This window comes from Pinus tabuliformis, chromosome 9 (genome assembly GCF_031772625.1).
Source record: "Pinus tabuliformis cultivar Carrire ecotype Pingquan chromosome 9, CPIR1, whole genome shotgun sequence".
Classification (NCBI taxonomy): domain Eukaryota; kingdom Viridiplantae; phylum Streptophyta; class Pinopsida; order Pinales; family Pinaceae; genus Pinus; species Pinus tabuliformis.
The window spans coordinates 112,144,968-112,161,889 of NC_142307.1; the positions used below are offsets into that span (position 1 = coordinate 112,144,968).

The window sequence follows — 16,922 nt, forward strand, 5'->3', positions numbered from 1 at the left end:
GACAAAGGGGGGAGGGAGCTCCACTCCCTCCTACAGTAATATGGTAACAAATAGAGGAAGAGGAGGGAAAAAGAACAAACCTCCACAGCCCTTGGAGGTCAAGGCAAAAAACTCAGAAACTCAGAGGGCGGAAGACTGTCAGGAGGAGAAAGAGGAAGACAGAGGTCAAGGATCAGAGAAAAAAGCTAAGATGGGGCCCTATAAACCCAATACCACAACTAAACCTTGGGTTATTCTGAATGATACAGCTCTGCAAGTGCATAGGGATCACATGGCTAACTATGACATCATATGAAAATTTATGGGAATCTAGCCATCAGAGAAAGCATTGTACACCTAGATAAAATACAATTGGAAACCAAAGGGGGAGTTAAATATACATATTTGATCCAAAGGTTTTTTCACTATGGTTTTTATGAACATGGAAGATAGAGACAAATTTTTTGAAGGAGGGCCTTACTTCTTTGTAGCTGCTAGTCTATACGTGAGGCCATGGATGATGTACATGGCACCTGGTATGCATTTCGGGTGGATCATGTAAATGATATGGAGAACAACTTGGAGAAGATCAAGAAACATCTAAATTCAGCTTCTGGAAGAACTCTGTTGCAAGGGCCACTTCGAAAGCGATCAGAGACACTCCAGAAATGGAATGAGTTATGGGTGACTTTGGATCCAACCACTGGAAAATTGGATTATAGAGTTCGGAGGAATGATTTGGCACCCAAAGGGTCAATAATATTTGATGCAAATAGCACAATCACAGTGTCCCCAATTCATTTTCATGGTCTCCAGAAGGCATTGCAGCAATAGATGGTAAAGTACAACTGTTGGGAGTAGCCAATTGCTTTTTCCTTTGCATGTATTTTTTTGCAAATTTTTCAAGAATATCATCATATTTTCCTCCCTCAATTTTGTGACTGGGAGAATCTGTGTTGCTTCTTTCATCCGTGTCTTTGAGATTGTCTTATTTATCTCTGTAAACCTCCCATCATTTTCCCAACCTCTTGTTCGTTGTTCTAGGCACTTGGCTCTCAATTTATTCCACCTGTACTGTATTTTCCTTGAAGATTTACCACGAGTTGCTACTTGTCTTTAGATAAGGAGCCTCTCTTAATTCCATGTTTTAAGTAGTTCTTCCAACTCTCTACACAGGACTTGGGATCTTTGTCCAGGCCTTTATTTATAATTCTTTGCGATACATGGTTCTATTCTTGTCGGTCATGTTGATTTACTCAGGCATTTAGTGGAGAATCCTGTTCAGACTTGCACTGTTATGATAGTGATGGGGGTAAGGATTATGTTATTGGAAGGAATTCGTGGGGTAGTGACTAGGGAGAAGATGGATACGTGAAGCTTGATAGGAACATTTTTGGGAAGGAGCCTGTGTGTGGGAAATAAAGAAGCCCAAGCAAGATCATTATTACTCAGCCTCTCTGAGAATTAAAATTAACATCACATGGAGGCATAGGGGAATCGAGGTCATCGATTCCTGGACAAGAAGCCAAAGATCGTACCTTAAAGCACCTGATTCTCTGTCTGTATTGCAAAACAATTTAGCTACGAGAGATTGCTTCTACAACAAATAACAACTGAAAAATCAATTTGCATAGAGAAATTGAAATTGGAATGAAAATCCAATTGGGTAGAGAAATTGTTGAATCAAAGAGGTAGAAATCACCCAATTCTGGGAGAAACTGAGATCAAAGGTCCTAGGACATGTCACACTTTTGGGATTCTAAGATAAATCCTATACAAGATTGTGCCATGAATCGAACCTGAGTTTGTTGCCTATTATGCTTGTGTCCCATGCATTGTTTCTCATGGTTGCGTTACTTCCAGTGACACAACGCAAATGCTGAAGGAAAGCATGGAATTGTTTGACTATTCCGCGTGGAAACTACAAGTAACGCTTAAGTTTCATTGAAGCATTGATGTGTTGATTCAAAGCATGTCGTTGAAGTGAATGCCCTCCAACTATTCGAGCTTTCTCATCTATTAGTGCGTTGAGCCAGCTTAAAGAGAAGTCTTCACCTGCAATTGAGAATTGGTAATTTTTCTTTGCACTAAAGGAAAAATGAACAAAATGATCTGCAATATTTTTTTGATTATGTTGCTCTACATAACCTCTCCAAATAAGTGTGATTTGACTTTGGTAAAGGAGATATTTTATTTTTAAAGTGAATCCATAAAGTTCACTTTTCAATTCACTTATTTAAAAGGGACTTCATGAAATTCATTTAAATTGGAAAGTAAAGTGAAGAAACACATTAGGAGAATTTTCCTATGTTAGACGAGAAAGAATGAATTGAAGTTAAATGGAGGAAAGTACTTTTGTAAGTTTGGATGATTTAAAAAAAATAAAAAATTAATGTAGTTTGGAGTGATAAGTTGTAATTTGGAGAAATAAGTGGGGGAGAGATAGGGTATATTTGGTATTGGGAGTGATAAGGGATTTTTGGAGTAATAAGTGATTTTTCCAATTTTGGAATTATAAGGGTGTGGTAGTGTAGGTTTTAACCCCATATAGAAATTACCTGCATACGAATTATAAAATGCAGAAAATAAACAATGCGAGAGAATAACACATAAAACACATATACACATAGATTTTCCCTTGGATCCCAAAACCAAGACTACTAGCTTGACTTTTCATTATGTTCCTTTCAATCTTACAATACATATTTATACATGTTGAAGCATCCAATACCATGGAATGAAAACCATCGTGTCCAAAACCATGGACCAAAAACCATCGGGTCCAAAAAGCATGTGCGAAAATCATACACAAAACCATAGGTGGGTCCGCTCAACTAACATAGGGTCCAAAACCAAAATTTTTCGGGGCGCTACCCTGGACCCCATAGAGTGGGGTTAGCTGCACCCCTCAAACCCCCAGTTAACTACGTGGGCTAGTCATGGAAATAATATAACACAACCCAACATTCTCCCACTTTTTGTTTTCTTTCCACAAGGGGCCACATCAAAGATTAGTCATTTATCCAGCCCTGCAATGCCCATTATTTCTCTATGTTAGGGTCCCACCCTAACCCCCTTATTTATGTCATGGGATCACGTCATAGTCAAGAGTCAATAAAGCCCATATTAATATTTGTAAGTGGTTAACCCACAATTAATGACGGGACCACAGTTAGTTGCAAATGGGTCGTAGTATTAGATAGATGGTATTAATAAAACCCACGGTATTGGCCCGTGGTATTGCATGTATGAGTCATATATAAAGGATAGAGACTCCCTGCGAGGAGCATTGTGTCTTATTTTTGTAGTCGAGCTCTGCTCTATTGGAGGTTGCCCCCTCGAAGAGGCAAGTGAACATTACTCTCTGAATAATAAAATCATTGCTATTCTGTGTTCTGGGTATCTTTTCTTCGCATATTCTGTATTTGGGTATCATTTTGCAGGTTAAGAGCATAACAAGTGGTATCAGAGAACTTTCCAGGGCTGGTGGGATCTCCAATTCTTAGCAAAAAAAAAATTTGGCTAGAGACGTGTTCCGGCGTCTTTAAACCACGGGATCTGTCGTTGAGTGCATAAACCTGCGGATTTGGGGAGGCATGCACGCAGGAAATACAAGAGGTGGTCATGTCTGTTGAACTCCCTTGTAACCCCTGTGGGTACCCCTTTGAGTAGTAGCGCATTAGACAGAACCGCGCACAGACTGTCTTCCACGTACCTTCTGGGTATATCGGAAGCCCCCTAGGCTCCCTTGAAACCTCGCCATAGATAAGCCGTCAGCCGTCTTGTGGCTACAGTACACCGAGAACAGCACTCGGAGAGATTACTCGCCCGTACGATAGGGAAGTCGGGTTGTACGGCTAAGGGTACGGTCGATCCTCCTTAGTTAGAGCCCTGAAGCATTGGGCCGAGTACTACTGCCAGACCATTATGTATATTGCGATCTGTAGCACCTGACACTCCTCACGACCATAGTTTCCTTTTCTATCGAGGGATCACACATCATCTATTCCCGATCCGCGTGTGCAAAGAGGTGCAGCAGCAGCAGACATCAGTCCTGCAGATCCATCAGATCCGCCGCAGCAGTTGTTCCGCCATTCAGATCTCTCATACCCACCAGATCGGAGTTGTTGTGAAGGGTTCCTATACCGGGGTATACTTTTTGTAGGACTTTTGGCAGCATTGACATTTTGAGGATTTGGCGATTGCAGTATTGATCAAGGAGTAGAACTCCGTTAGGAGTTTTAAAAAAAAAATAAAAGTTCCGGGGCGCTTATTGGTGATCTAGCCCATCAAAATCAGGACGACGAGCTGAGCAAGGTGGTACCATTCAATTTATTAGTAAAAATTTTTAGGAGGTCCCAATTTTTCATCAGGTTGGTGTATGGTAGAAACTAGAGCTCAAGCGATGGCCAATGAAAGGATGGACAAACTTGAAGAAACTGTGAACTCCATCCAAACTGAGATTCGTGGACTAAGTCTCTAGATACAGCAATAACTCCTGAAGGGCAAGGAGCAAGCCCACGAGGAGGCGTATAATGGCCATGAATACAATGAGGGTGAGTCTAGCCACGCTCCTCACGTCTGGCACACCCATCCACCACCCAGTTAGCGACCTCCCAAGTTGGATGTGCATAAATTTGACGGTTCTCATCCGTCCGCATGGCTAGCACAAATGGAGCAGTATTTCAAATTGAATCATATCCTAGAGGATGCGACTAAGCTTATGTTGGGGAGCATGTACTTGGAGAATGAACGGTGGCAATGGTGGGAATGGCATCAGCATTGCAATGGACCTTTTAGGACTTGGACCCAATTTACCAAAGCTCTTCGAGATCGCTTTGAACAGGAAGACTCTTTTCTGGGTCATCTCACTAAGCTCCGACAGACTGGTACAGTGGATGAATAAATTACCACTTTTGAAGCCTTAGCCTTCTGCACTAGGGGTCTCACGGATGAGTTCTACACGGAATGTTTTATCAGTGGTCTTAAAGAAGCCATCAAAGCTCAAGTTCTACTTCACCACCCTCCCACGTGGATGGAGGCTTGCCAGGTAGCTCATAAGGTGGAACGTGCATTAGCAGCCCAATACAGTCGCCCAAATTTCCCCGCTAAAGGTCGTCCCCCACAGGCTCACAACACGACTCAAACACTTAAGGTCCAAAAGGTGTCACCTGCGGAAATGGACGAAAGAAGGAAGAAAGAACTATGTTACTACTGTGATGAAAAATACTCCCCAGGTCATAAATGCAAGGAGCCCAAATTTTTTCAAATAGATGCCACTGACTACAGCTCAACAGAGGAAGATCCACCACTTGAGAAACATGAGGCGCTAGAAGAAGACAACCCAAAGGAGAATGTCTCTGACGAACCAGTTATTTCGCTGCATGCGTTGGCAGGGATTTCTTCCCCTCAAACTCTCAAAATCCGGGGTTTTCTTAAACATCGCCCAGTAGTAGTCTTGATTGATAGTGGTAGTACCCATAATTTCATCCATCAAAAAATCACAGAAGCAGCGCATTGTTTTGTACGAGCAGTTTCTAACTTCCAAGTCCAAATTGCAGATGGGGGCACAATGAAATGTGAAGGCCGCTGTGAAAATGTCAAACTTCAAATGGGGGATTATCAGTTGAAAACCCACATGTTTGCCATACACATGGGGGGTTGTGACATTGTCCTCGACGCTGAATGGCTTCGCACTATTGGGCCAATCACAATGGATTTCCAGGAGCTATATATGAGTTTTAAGCATAAAAACTCCACACATACCCTCCGTGGACTCCAGGCGGGAGCCCCCTCTATCATCAGCTCGCATAGGATGGAAAAAATGTTAAAAAAGGGCCATCATGGAGTAGTAGCTCAATTTAATGCCATCCAGGTAGTCGAAACCATGTCTCTGCCAATTCATCATGAGATGCAACAGATTTTAAATAACCATCAGACGGTCTTTGACAAGCCTCATGAGCTTCCACCCTCGCGAGGGGAACATGATCATAGCATCACCTTGGTTCCAGGGGCCCAACCCCCAAATGTGCGGCTATACAGATATCCGTTCACCCAAAAGAATGAAATAGAAAAAATCATCAAGGAACTATTGGAAGCAGGTGTCATTCGTCCCAGCATTAGTCCTTATTCATCCCCAGTGGTCATGGTGCTCAAGAAAGATGGGGAGTGGTGGATGTGTCTCGACTTCAGGGCCCTCAATAAGTTGACAGTCAAAGATAAATTTCCCATCCCGGTGGTTGATGATTTGCTGGACGAACTCAATGGGGCTCAATTATTCACTAAGTTGGATCTTCGCTCAGGTTACGACCAAATTCGCATGAAGGAAGTCGACATTCCCAAGACGGCTTTCAGAACTCATGAAGGCCATTATGAGTTCCTGGTCATGCCATTTGGTCTTTGTAATGCCCCCTCTACTTTTCAGAGCCTTATGAATCACATTCTCAAACCATATCTTAGAAAATTTGTCATTGTCTTCTTCGATGACATCCTCATCTATAGTGGCACTTGGGCTGCACATCTTCAGCATGTAGATCTACTCTTGCAACTGCTCCGCAAGCATAAATTATTTGTCAAGATGTCCAAGTGTTCGTTTGGCATGGAAGGAGTTGAGTATTTGGGCCACATTGTGGGGCGTGAAGGTGTCAAGGTGGACCCCAAAAAGATCCAGGCAATGCAAGAATGGCCTCAACCTAAGACCTTGAAGAGCTTGAGAGGATTTTTGGGTCTCACAGGCTATTATCGTAAATTTGTCTGCAACTATGGCCGCATAGCGAAGCCCCTCACTCAACTCCTAAAGAAAAATTCCTTCTTCTGGAACGATGAAGCACAACAGGCATTTACCGCTCTAAAAAACGCCATGTGTTCCACTCCAGTCTTAGCACTACCTGACTTCACCAAATCCTTTGTCATTGAATGTGATGCTTCGGGTATAGGTATTGGGGCGGTCTTAATGCAGGAAGGGCGACCGTTGGCCTTCACAAGCCAACAACTCAGTGGGAGGAATCTGGGCCAATCTACCTACGAGAAGGAAATGATGGCCATCTTACGTGCAGTCGAGACTTGGCGACCTTACTTATTGGGGCGACGTTTCCAAATCTACACAGATCATCACAGTCTTAAATATTTTTTGGAGCAACGCCTATCCTCCCCACAACAAAATAAATGGTTAGCCAAAATGTTGGGATATGATTATGAGATCATTTACAAGAAAGGGAAAGACAATAGTGTAGCAGATGCATTATCTCGCCAATTTGAGGAGGAAAGTACTCTGCTCGCAATTTCCCTCCCCATTCCAGACTAGATTGAAGAGGCTCGCAGGGAATGGTTTTCACAGCCCGGGCTCTCCCAACTCATTTCTCAATTGCAGGTAGATCCTAATTCCACCAAGGGCTACTCGTGGCAGAATGATATTATTCGCTACAAGGACAGAGTCGTAATCTCACCAACCTCCACCCTCAAAAGTCGCATTTTGACACAATTGCACTCATCTCCCATTGCAGGACATTCGGGCTTTCAGAAGACGTATGCTCGCACCAGAAGATCATTTTTTTGGACGGGCATGAAAAAGGACATCCTTACCTTCGTAGCAGAATGTGATGTCTGTCAACGCCACAAAGGGGAAACCGTCAACACACCAGGCACATTACAACCATTGCCCATTTCGGCATCAATTTAGACGAAGGTTTCTATGGATTTCATTACAGGTCTTCCAAAGTCAGGGAACAAGTCAGTCACATGGTGGTTGTGGACCGACTGTCGAAGTATGCTCATTTCTGCGCCCTACCCCACCCGTTTACACCAACTTTGGTTGCTCAATCTTTCATGGATCAGATCTTCAAATTGCATGGCATGCCCACTTCTATTGTGTCCGACCGCGACCCGATCTTCACAGTAATTTTTGGCAGGAACTCTTTAGAATACAAGGCACTCAACTCAAACTCAGTACTTCATATCATCCGCAAACAGATGGTCAAACCGAAGCCGTCAACAAATGTCTAGAAACCTACCTTAGGTGTTTCACTTCAGAAAAGCAACACCTTTGGGTACAGTGGTTACCTCTGGCTGAATGGTGGTATAACACCAACTATCATGCCACCACCAAAATGACTCCCTATGAAGCAGTATATGGTCAACTTCCGCCTTCCCCTACTTCTTATCTCATGGGGTGCTCCAAAGTACAAGCAGTGGATCAACTCCTACAACACCGCGCAACCATGCTCGCCCATCTTAGAGAGAATCTTCATCAAGCTCAGAACCGCATGAAGCAACAGGTCGACCAGCATCGCTGAGAGCGCCAATTTCAAGAAGGGGATCAGGTCTTTTTGAGGCTGCAACCATATAAGAAAACATCACTCAAAGACAAGGGTTGTCAAAAGCTCTCTCCAAAATTCTACGGACCATACCAAGTACTTCAGCGCATTGGAGAAGTGGCTTACAAGTTGGCTTTGCCACCTACGGCAAAAATCCATCCAGTTTTACATGTATCGTGCCTCAAGAAAGTGATTGGGAACAATTGCCGAGTTCAAACCAGTCTACCTGAATTGGACGAAGAAGGGTCAATCTGGCTTCAACCCAAACAGGTTCTAGACACACGAGACAAGCACCTGTGCGGCCGCATGATTAAGGAAGTCCTCATCAAATGGAAAGACACCTCTCCGGAAGATGCAACTTGGGAACTAGCCACTATTCTTCAGCAGTTTCCACAGCTTTAGCCTTGAGGAAAAGGCTAGTCTTAAGGGGGAGGGAATGTTAGGGTCCCACCCTAACCCCCTTATTTATGTCATGGGATCACGTCATAGTCAAGAGTCAATAAAGCCCATATTAATATTTGTAAGTGGTTAACCCGCAATTAATGACGGGACCACAGTTAGTTGCAAATGGGCCGTAGTATTAGATAGATGGTATTAATAAAACCCACGGTATTGGCCCGTGGTATTGCATGTATGAGTCATATATAACGGATAGAGACTCCCTGCGAGGAGCATTGTGTCTTATTTTTGTAGTCGAGCTCTGCTCTATTGGAGGTTGCCCCCTCGAAGAGGCAAGTGAACATTACTCTCTGAATAATAAAATCATTGCTATTCTGTGTTCTGGGTATCTTTTCTTCGCATATTCTGTATTTGGGTATCATTTTGCAGGTTAAGAGAATAACACTCTACACCAAGAGAACTTCTCAGAGCTCACAGATTTTGTCAATGCATCTGCAATATTCTTCAAAGTTTCCACCTTTACCAGCAACACCTTTTCGTCTTCTATCATATCCCTCACAAAGTGATACTGAACATCAATGTGCTTTGTATTTGAATGACATGCAGGGTTCTTTGCCAAGAAAATTGCACTTTTGTTGTCACAATCTATCCTTATAGCTCCCTGTACTAACCCCATACTTGAACACAATCTCTACAAACAAACTGCTTCCTTGATTGCATGAGTGGCTGCCATGTATTCGGCCTCTATAGTTGATAGTGCCACTGCAGACTGTTTCTTACTCATCCAACTGAATGCACCTCCAAGTAGGTTAAGCACATACCCACCTGTAGATATTCTCTGATCCAGATCTCCAGCCCAGTCTGCATCAACAAAGCCATGAATATCCAATACTCTATCCAATCCTGGTTTTCCTTGGTAGTACAAACCATAATAACTAGTGCCACGCAAACACTTGAAAACCCGCTTCACTGCTGTCTAGTGCTCCTTCCCTAGTTTTGACATAAACCTGCTCAATACTCCCACTGCATGTACAATGTCTGGTACAAACCATTACATACGTCAAGCTACCTACTGCACTTGCATATGGAACATGGGACATGTCCTCTTCCTCTTCTTGTGTCTTGGGACACTGTTTAGCAGAAACCTCACACCTACAGGAATAGTCACTTTCATTGGTTTACTATCCTGCATATTAAACCTCTGCAGTATTGTTTCGACATACTTCCTCTGGTTTAACTAGAGCTTCCTCTTTTCCCGGTCTCTTTTAATTTCCATACCCAAAATGTAGTTTGTAGCACCAAGATATTTCATGTCGAATTTGGAGGACAATTGGGTCTTCAAATCCTGGATAAATTCTTTGTCATTTCCAACTAGCAACATATCATCCACATACAAGACCAAATAAATAACATGGTCACCAATTAATTTAAAATACACACAATGATCTTCTTTGCTTCTGGTGAAGCCAAGTCCCCATATAAATGTATCAAATTTCTGTACCACATCCTTGGTGACTGTTTTAACCCATACAGAGACTTTCTTAACTTGTGTACCAGTTCTTTCTTACCCTTCACCGCAAAGCCTTCAGGTTGCTTCATGTAGATTTACTCTTCCAAATCCCCATGAAGAAATTTTGTCTTCACATCCATTTGTTCTACCTCAAAATCAAAAGCAGCAACAACAGATAAAAGTAATCTAATAGAAGTTACCTTGGCAATAGGAGAAAAAATATCACCAAAATCAAGTCTTGGCACCTGGGAATAACCTTTTGCTACCAACCGGCAACTCCACCAGATCCCAAGCCTCATTTTTGTGCAAAGATGCCATTTCATCAACCATGGCCTCTTTCCACAATTTTCTATCCTCTGAATCTATTGCTTCCATCATAGTTCTAGGATCATCATCAGTAACAGACAAAGCAAAATTTGAACAAAAAGCAAATGGACTATACCTTTCTGGCTACCTTCTTTCTCAAACTAATCTTCTCACACCCAAAGTTTGTGGCTCTTCATCTTATGATTTGTCCTCTGTTGTAGAGTCTAATTCTTCCTCCTTTAGCTCAAACTCTATCTTCTCAGGTTCCTTTGGTTGGAATTCATGTTTAATAACATCTTTCACCTCTCTGAACACCACATCTCAGATGTGCACAACCTTCCTTATTACTAGGTTCCAAAGCTTATATCCCTTTAAACCATCCTTATACCCAATAAAGATGCACTTTTCAGATTTACTTTCCAACTTGGTTCTTTTCTCCTTTGGAACATGTACATATGCATAAAATCCAAATACCCTCAGATGTGAAAGAGAGGGTTTCTTACCAGTCCATACCTCTTGTGGAGTCTTATCCTCCAACGCTGATGAAGGTGATCTGTTGACTGGGTAACATGCTGTCTCCACCGCCTCTGCCCAAAATTCTTGTCTTAACCCACCACCACTGAGCATGCTTCTTGCCCTTTCCATCAACGTCTTGTTCATTCTTTCTACAATTCCATTTTGCTAAGGTGTATATGGAGTAGTCTTTTTCCGTGCTATATCATACTTCTTATATAATTCTTCAAATTCCTTATTGCAAAACTCTCCACTGTTATCTGTCCTCAGCACCTTTATCTTCTTCTCTATCTGGTTTTCCACCAGAGCCTTAAATTCTTTAAACCCATCAAAGACTTCAAATTTCTTCTTAAGGAAATATATCCATGTATTCCTTGAGAAGTCATCTATAAATGATACATAGTACACAAACTTATCCAGTGATCGAACCTTCACAGCTCCAAACACATCACTATGCACAAGCTCTAATATATATTTTTCCCTCTTACCACCAAAGGGGAAACTCACCCGATTCTGCTTCCCATATACACAATTTTCACAAAAATCAAAATCTAGAGAGCTATTACTCATACCTTCTACCATACCTTTACCATGAAGTATTCAAAGGCCCTTCTCTCCAATATGTCCAAGCCTTTGATGCCACAACATGGTCTTCTTTCTAGAGACCACTAGATTTTCTGCTCCACTTTTAGGAACCACAAAACTATTGCACCTATTAATAACAGTGCTACCTTGCAGCTTATACAAAGTTCCAATCCAAACTCCCCACATCAATACCAGTGCTCCCCGAACCATCTTGTAGGTATCCTTCTCGAACACTATTTTTACACCTGCATCATCCAGCTTGCTTACAGAAATTAGATTTCTGGCTAATGCAGGAATATGTAGAACACCCGGAAGTGTTCTAACCCTTTTACCTTGCAACTTCAACTTTATTTTTCCGCGACCAATGATTCTAGCCTTCCTATCATCCCCCAATAAGACATCACCACCATCATATTTCTCATACTCACAAAACCACTCTCTATGGGGAGTGGAGTGAAAAGATGCACTTGAGTCAATCAACCATGCCTCATGATCTACATGTGTACTTGAAGAAGCCAAGTACACATCCCCACCTTCATCTGAGGTGGTTTTCACCTCCACAGAAGGAGCACCATCAGATCCCTTTCCTTTATCAGGAGCTTTAGATTTATAGTCCCTTTTGTAGTGCCCTTCCATTTTTCATTTCTAACGCACAACCTTTATAGGGTTTCCTAAAGATTTAGATCTCCCCCTAGATTTAGATCTCCCACTCGATGACTTATTTTTGTTTCTATTCTGCGACCATCCTCATACAGACAGGGCATCACCATTCTGTCTCTCCATATTTTTCTGTCTCATCTCCTCCATCAACAAGGATGAGACTATTTCATCAAAATGCAAGGTAATTGCATTGCTATCTATTGCAATAACCAGACTATCCCACAAATCTGGTAGAGAACACAACAAACTGATGCACTTATCTTCATTTGAAATTTTAATATCAACAGATGCTAATTGACTTACCACAATATTAAATGCGTTCAGATGCTCTATCAATGAGTCTCCATCTTTCATCCTTAGGTTATACAACTTTTTTCATAGGAATAGTTTATTCACCAGAGACTTAGATTGGTACAAAGTCCCTAACTTGTCCCACAATGCCTTCACCGTAGCTTCCCTTGATACATTCAACGATACTGAATCTGAGACACACAACCATATTGTGCTCTTTGCCTTCCGATCCAACTTCTTCCATTCTTCATTGGACACTCCCATTGGTTTAGTACCCAGATCTAACATGATCCACTGATCTTTATCCACCAACAGGTCCTCCATCTTGAGTTTCCACAACCCAAAACTCTAACCATTAAATTTCTTGATCTCTATATTTCCACTGCTCGCCATCTTCTTTCACCACCATAATCGATCTCATAGATCTCCCACTGAACAGGGTCTACCACAGGCCCGAGCGAAACCCCTTAGCAACAAAGGCATTCCCTTGAAGCCAAAACAACTCTGATACCAAATGTAGGTTTTAACCCCATACAAAAATTACCTGCATATGAATTCTAAAACATAGAAAATAAACAATGCGAGAGAATAACACATAACACACATATACATAGAGATCTTCCCCTGGATCTCAAAACCGGGACTACCAGCTTGATTTTTCATTATGTTCCTTTCAATGTTACAATACATATTTATACATGCCGAAGCATCCAATACTACGTGGGCTAGTTGTGGAAAGAATATAACACAACCCAACATGTTGATTGTTTATATACTAAATACTGAATAAAAACACATCTTTTTGGTGGTGATTGTGTCCTAGATCTACCTGAAATTGAATAAGGGGATCTTAGGCACACCATGTGTATGTTTGTGATGGCGCATGATTCTTGATATTGCTTTTGTTTTGTGTCTAGTTTTGACACTAACCTTCATGTGGTACCTTTCTAATATGGTACACATGTAGCATACAACACATGAACGAATTACATGCACATTCCATTCAAGCTTATGTAATCAAGCAAACTACAAGAAATCAAGAAGAAAAAATACGTAGTCATGTTTTCAAAGACATTTCTACATCAACATCCAATCAAGATGTCATCTACATCGTTCAACAACAACTTTTTGGAAATTCCACTTGCACCATTTCTTTAATAAGCTCAATACAAAACTTTAACTTGCAAATCATAATTTGTAAGTTGTATTGTAATCAAAGTCAAATTCAATTGAATTGTAAGGGTGCATTCTTGGTTGTAACCAACACCCTAATTTGAACTGTTAAGGTGAATACATTAAGTCAAGTAAGTCTTCAACTAAGTCATCAAGATTGAACTTGTCATTTTTCTCTTGGGTGCATTTTCGATAGTGTTCGACACCCTTCCTTTTTTAAAATCCGCACATTCAGTGAGTACATTCAAGAAAGCACAAAGTGTCAGTAATCAATCAAACAAGTTCAAGCAAGCCATCTAGAAAGCAAGCATCATTCAAACAATCAAGGCAAACAAGTGTGAGAGCAAGTGTGAATTCAAACAATTAATTGCTAAAATGAGATCAAGCGAGCGTGCAACAATCAACCAACCATCAAGCGAGTGAGTTCAACTTTAACGAAAACAAATATTCAACCAACAATCAAGCTTGTTCATATCTACATCAAGCGAGTGTGAGTTCCAACAAGTTCACATGGTGAAAAGCATTCAATTGTTAAAGATTCTTAACAATTTGATCCTCTCAACTACTGAAGACATGGTACAAATTAGAAAATCAACTCTTGTTGATATTTCAATGAATCTACAACAAGCACATGAAACAATTGAGTTCCTTCAACTAGAGTCGCAACTACAGAGAAATGAGTTGCAAGAGAAGCGTGTTGCTTCCAAGTCTTTGACCAATCCAAGGATAACTGATCTTTCGACTTCATTCATCCAACCAGCTTCAAGTGTTGAAGTTGTTCCAGTTCAACTTTCTTGCAAACCTATCATCAAGCCATGGGAAAAACTTCAAACTAATCAAATTCGATGCGGCTCAGGATATGTTCTCATTGTCAAAGAACTGGTCATCTAGAAAATCAATGTTTTGATCTCCATCCTTGTAGCCATTGTGGCAAGTCAAATCATACATTAGAGAAACATTGCAACCAACGATAGTCAGCCAGATTGAAGATAAATTATTCATGGGTTGATCCCTAGGAATGGTCATCCATAGCTAGAAGATTTTACAAGTTTTACATTCGGATTCACTCACAGATATTGCAACCAACAATCAAATGAATATGGTACTCTCATGTAGTTGAACAGGGGAGTACACCAGTGAAATACTCCTCCAATACTCCTCCACCTACAGAGAGGGAGTTCAGATATAATTTGGAGAATATTGTCTCTCCTTTCAGCTAAAAAAAGGGGGAAAATGTCAATGAAATTGACAAGTGGTTGTCAGACTGAAAGTCTCGACAACATCAGCAAAGCAACCAGTGGGCATCTTCATCAGCCAGTGGGCGATCATCAACAACAAATATGCCAGTGAGCATTCATCAAATTGTGCCAGTGGACACCCAATGTTGTTTTTAAGCAAAGGGCAGATGGATCCTTTTGTGGCTTGGCACATGATGGAGATGTCAAGCGACATTCAGAGATGAATCAGTCATGCAACTGTCTCATGGTCTCTTCATATTGTAGTTTCTTCAACATCCATCTTTGGTGGTTTTTCAGGAAAATGTTTTTTGAGGATCAACTTGAGAACTTGGAAGATGGTTCCTTGTTCATTTTGAATTTATCATTGAAGGGGGGAATGTTAGTCTCACTCTCTTAAAAATCAATAATAAATCCAATTATTAAATTAATTAAATAAAATCATGAGAATTCCTCAAACTAACGAGTCTAGTTTGGATGAGAGATTTTCTCCAATTAGCTCTCCTAAATTAGTGTGTAAGTTGAAAAATTGTCTCAACCAAGTGAGTCTAAGATAGACCCACTATCTTAAGACCACTTACTCATGTATTTAAATGTATTATTAAATTATTTGAATAATATGAATTACATGAGCGTGAGAGACCACATGATGGCTCTCTGCCTTTTCCGCTAGTTTATTTTTTGCGTGTTAATTTGTTGTGCATATGGTTATATGGCTTTGTGATTCTTCTTCAAAGACATGGACAGACTAGGAACTTATATATAACCTCATTGGGTTGTGTGTTTCAGAACAGGTAGTCATATTTTTTGAAGTGTGATTCAAACTCCAAAAAATGACATGGCGTTAATGAACGATTACGTTCTCCTCATATTTTAAACTTTAGTCATTAGTTCCAAGCTTCCACCTTAGTCATCGCCAAAAATAAAGCCTTTGCCACATGGCCTGATGAAGCTTCAGGAGAAGTTGGGCCATCATATAGCATTCAGAGGGTTTGTTCAGCAGTTAGAATCTTTTGCCATAGTTGTCGTTGTAAATAAAGCTTCTGTTTCCGTGGCCTGACCGTTGACGAACATTTTTGATGTGATGGTGAAGTCGCGTACTACTGCATCCAGTTTTTGGACAGTGAAAAGATATAAAACAAGCAGGAAATATATGAGAATGTTTGAAGTGATGCTTTTTGCTACTAGTTTTACCATTAAGAATCACAACAATCTAAGGACCTGTGCACATAGACAAAACCTATACCTTAACCACAATTTGGTGAATAATAAAATCATAGTTATTGTTGTAACCATTATATGGGATGTAATGGATGGAAAAATTGAGTGTTTTAATGGAAGCTTCAAACACCTTCACGTAGAATCCCCCGACAGTGAAGTTTGTCTTGTTCTTTTCTACTGTAATGAATTCTGTGAATGCGCTCTTCCAAAGCACACCTACTTTCAATATTCTTGAGGTTTGAGAATTCTTTGAAGATGGTGTGGTGAGATTGTCTAGGGCATGTGTATTTGTAAAAAGTGTATGCATACATGTCATAAAGACAAGGGAGGCCACAAAAGAGGGCAATCCGACACCTTCCATTTCTATAGTTCTCGCATGAGTGCTTAAGCCCAACAACATCTAGAGCGGAGTTTACAAATAAAGCTCTAAATGCTTGTTACGTCTATAGGCATCCTTCCTATTGGAAATGGGCACTTTAGTTACCGCTTATAGGTGTCCCTCCTATTGGAATTGGGCACTTTTAATACATTTGTTAATTAATCATTTTGATTGGATGGTCTAAGTTGAAAAATGTGAGTATATTCTCGTCGTCGCCACTCCATCAATGAATGAAATTAAAAACGATAACTTCCTTGCATATCTAAATCAAGTGTTTAAACCATGTTTAAAATAATTTTTTACCAAATCCTTATTAAAATTTTACTATAGATCTTGTTTATGGCCACGTATAGATATTA

General features: G+C 40.8%; 1 pseudogene; it reads right to left on the reverse strand.

Annotated features, from left to right (window-relative positions):
* Positions 1-760: 760 nt before the first annotated feature.
* On the reverse strand, positions 761-16,545 carry LOC149147334 (protein rough sheath 2-like; annotated as a pseudogene).
* Between the last annotated feature and the right edge of the window lie 377 nt (positions 16,546-16,922).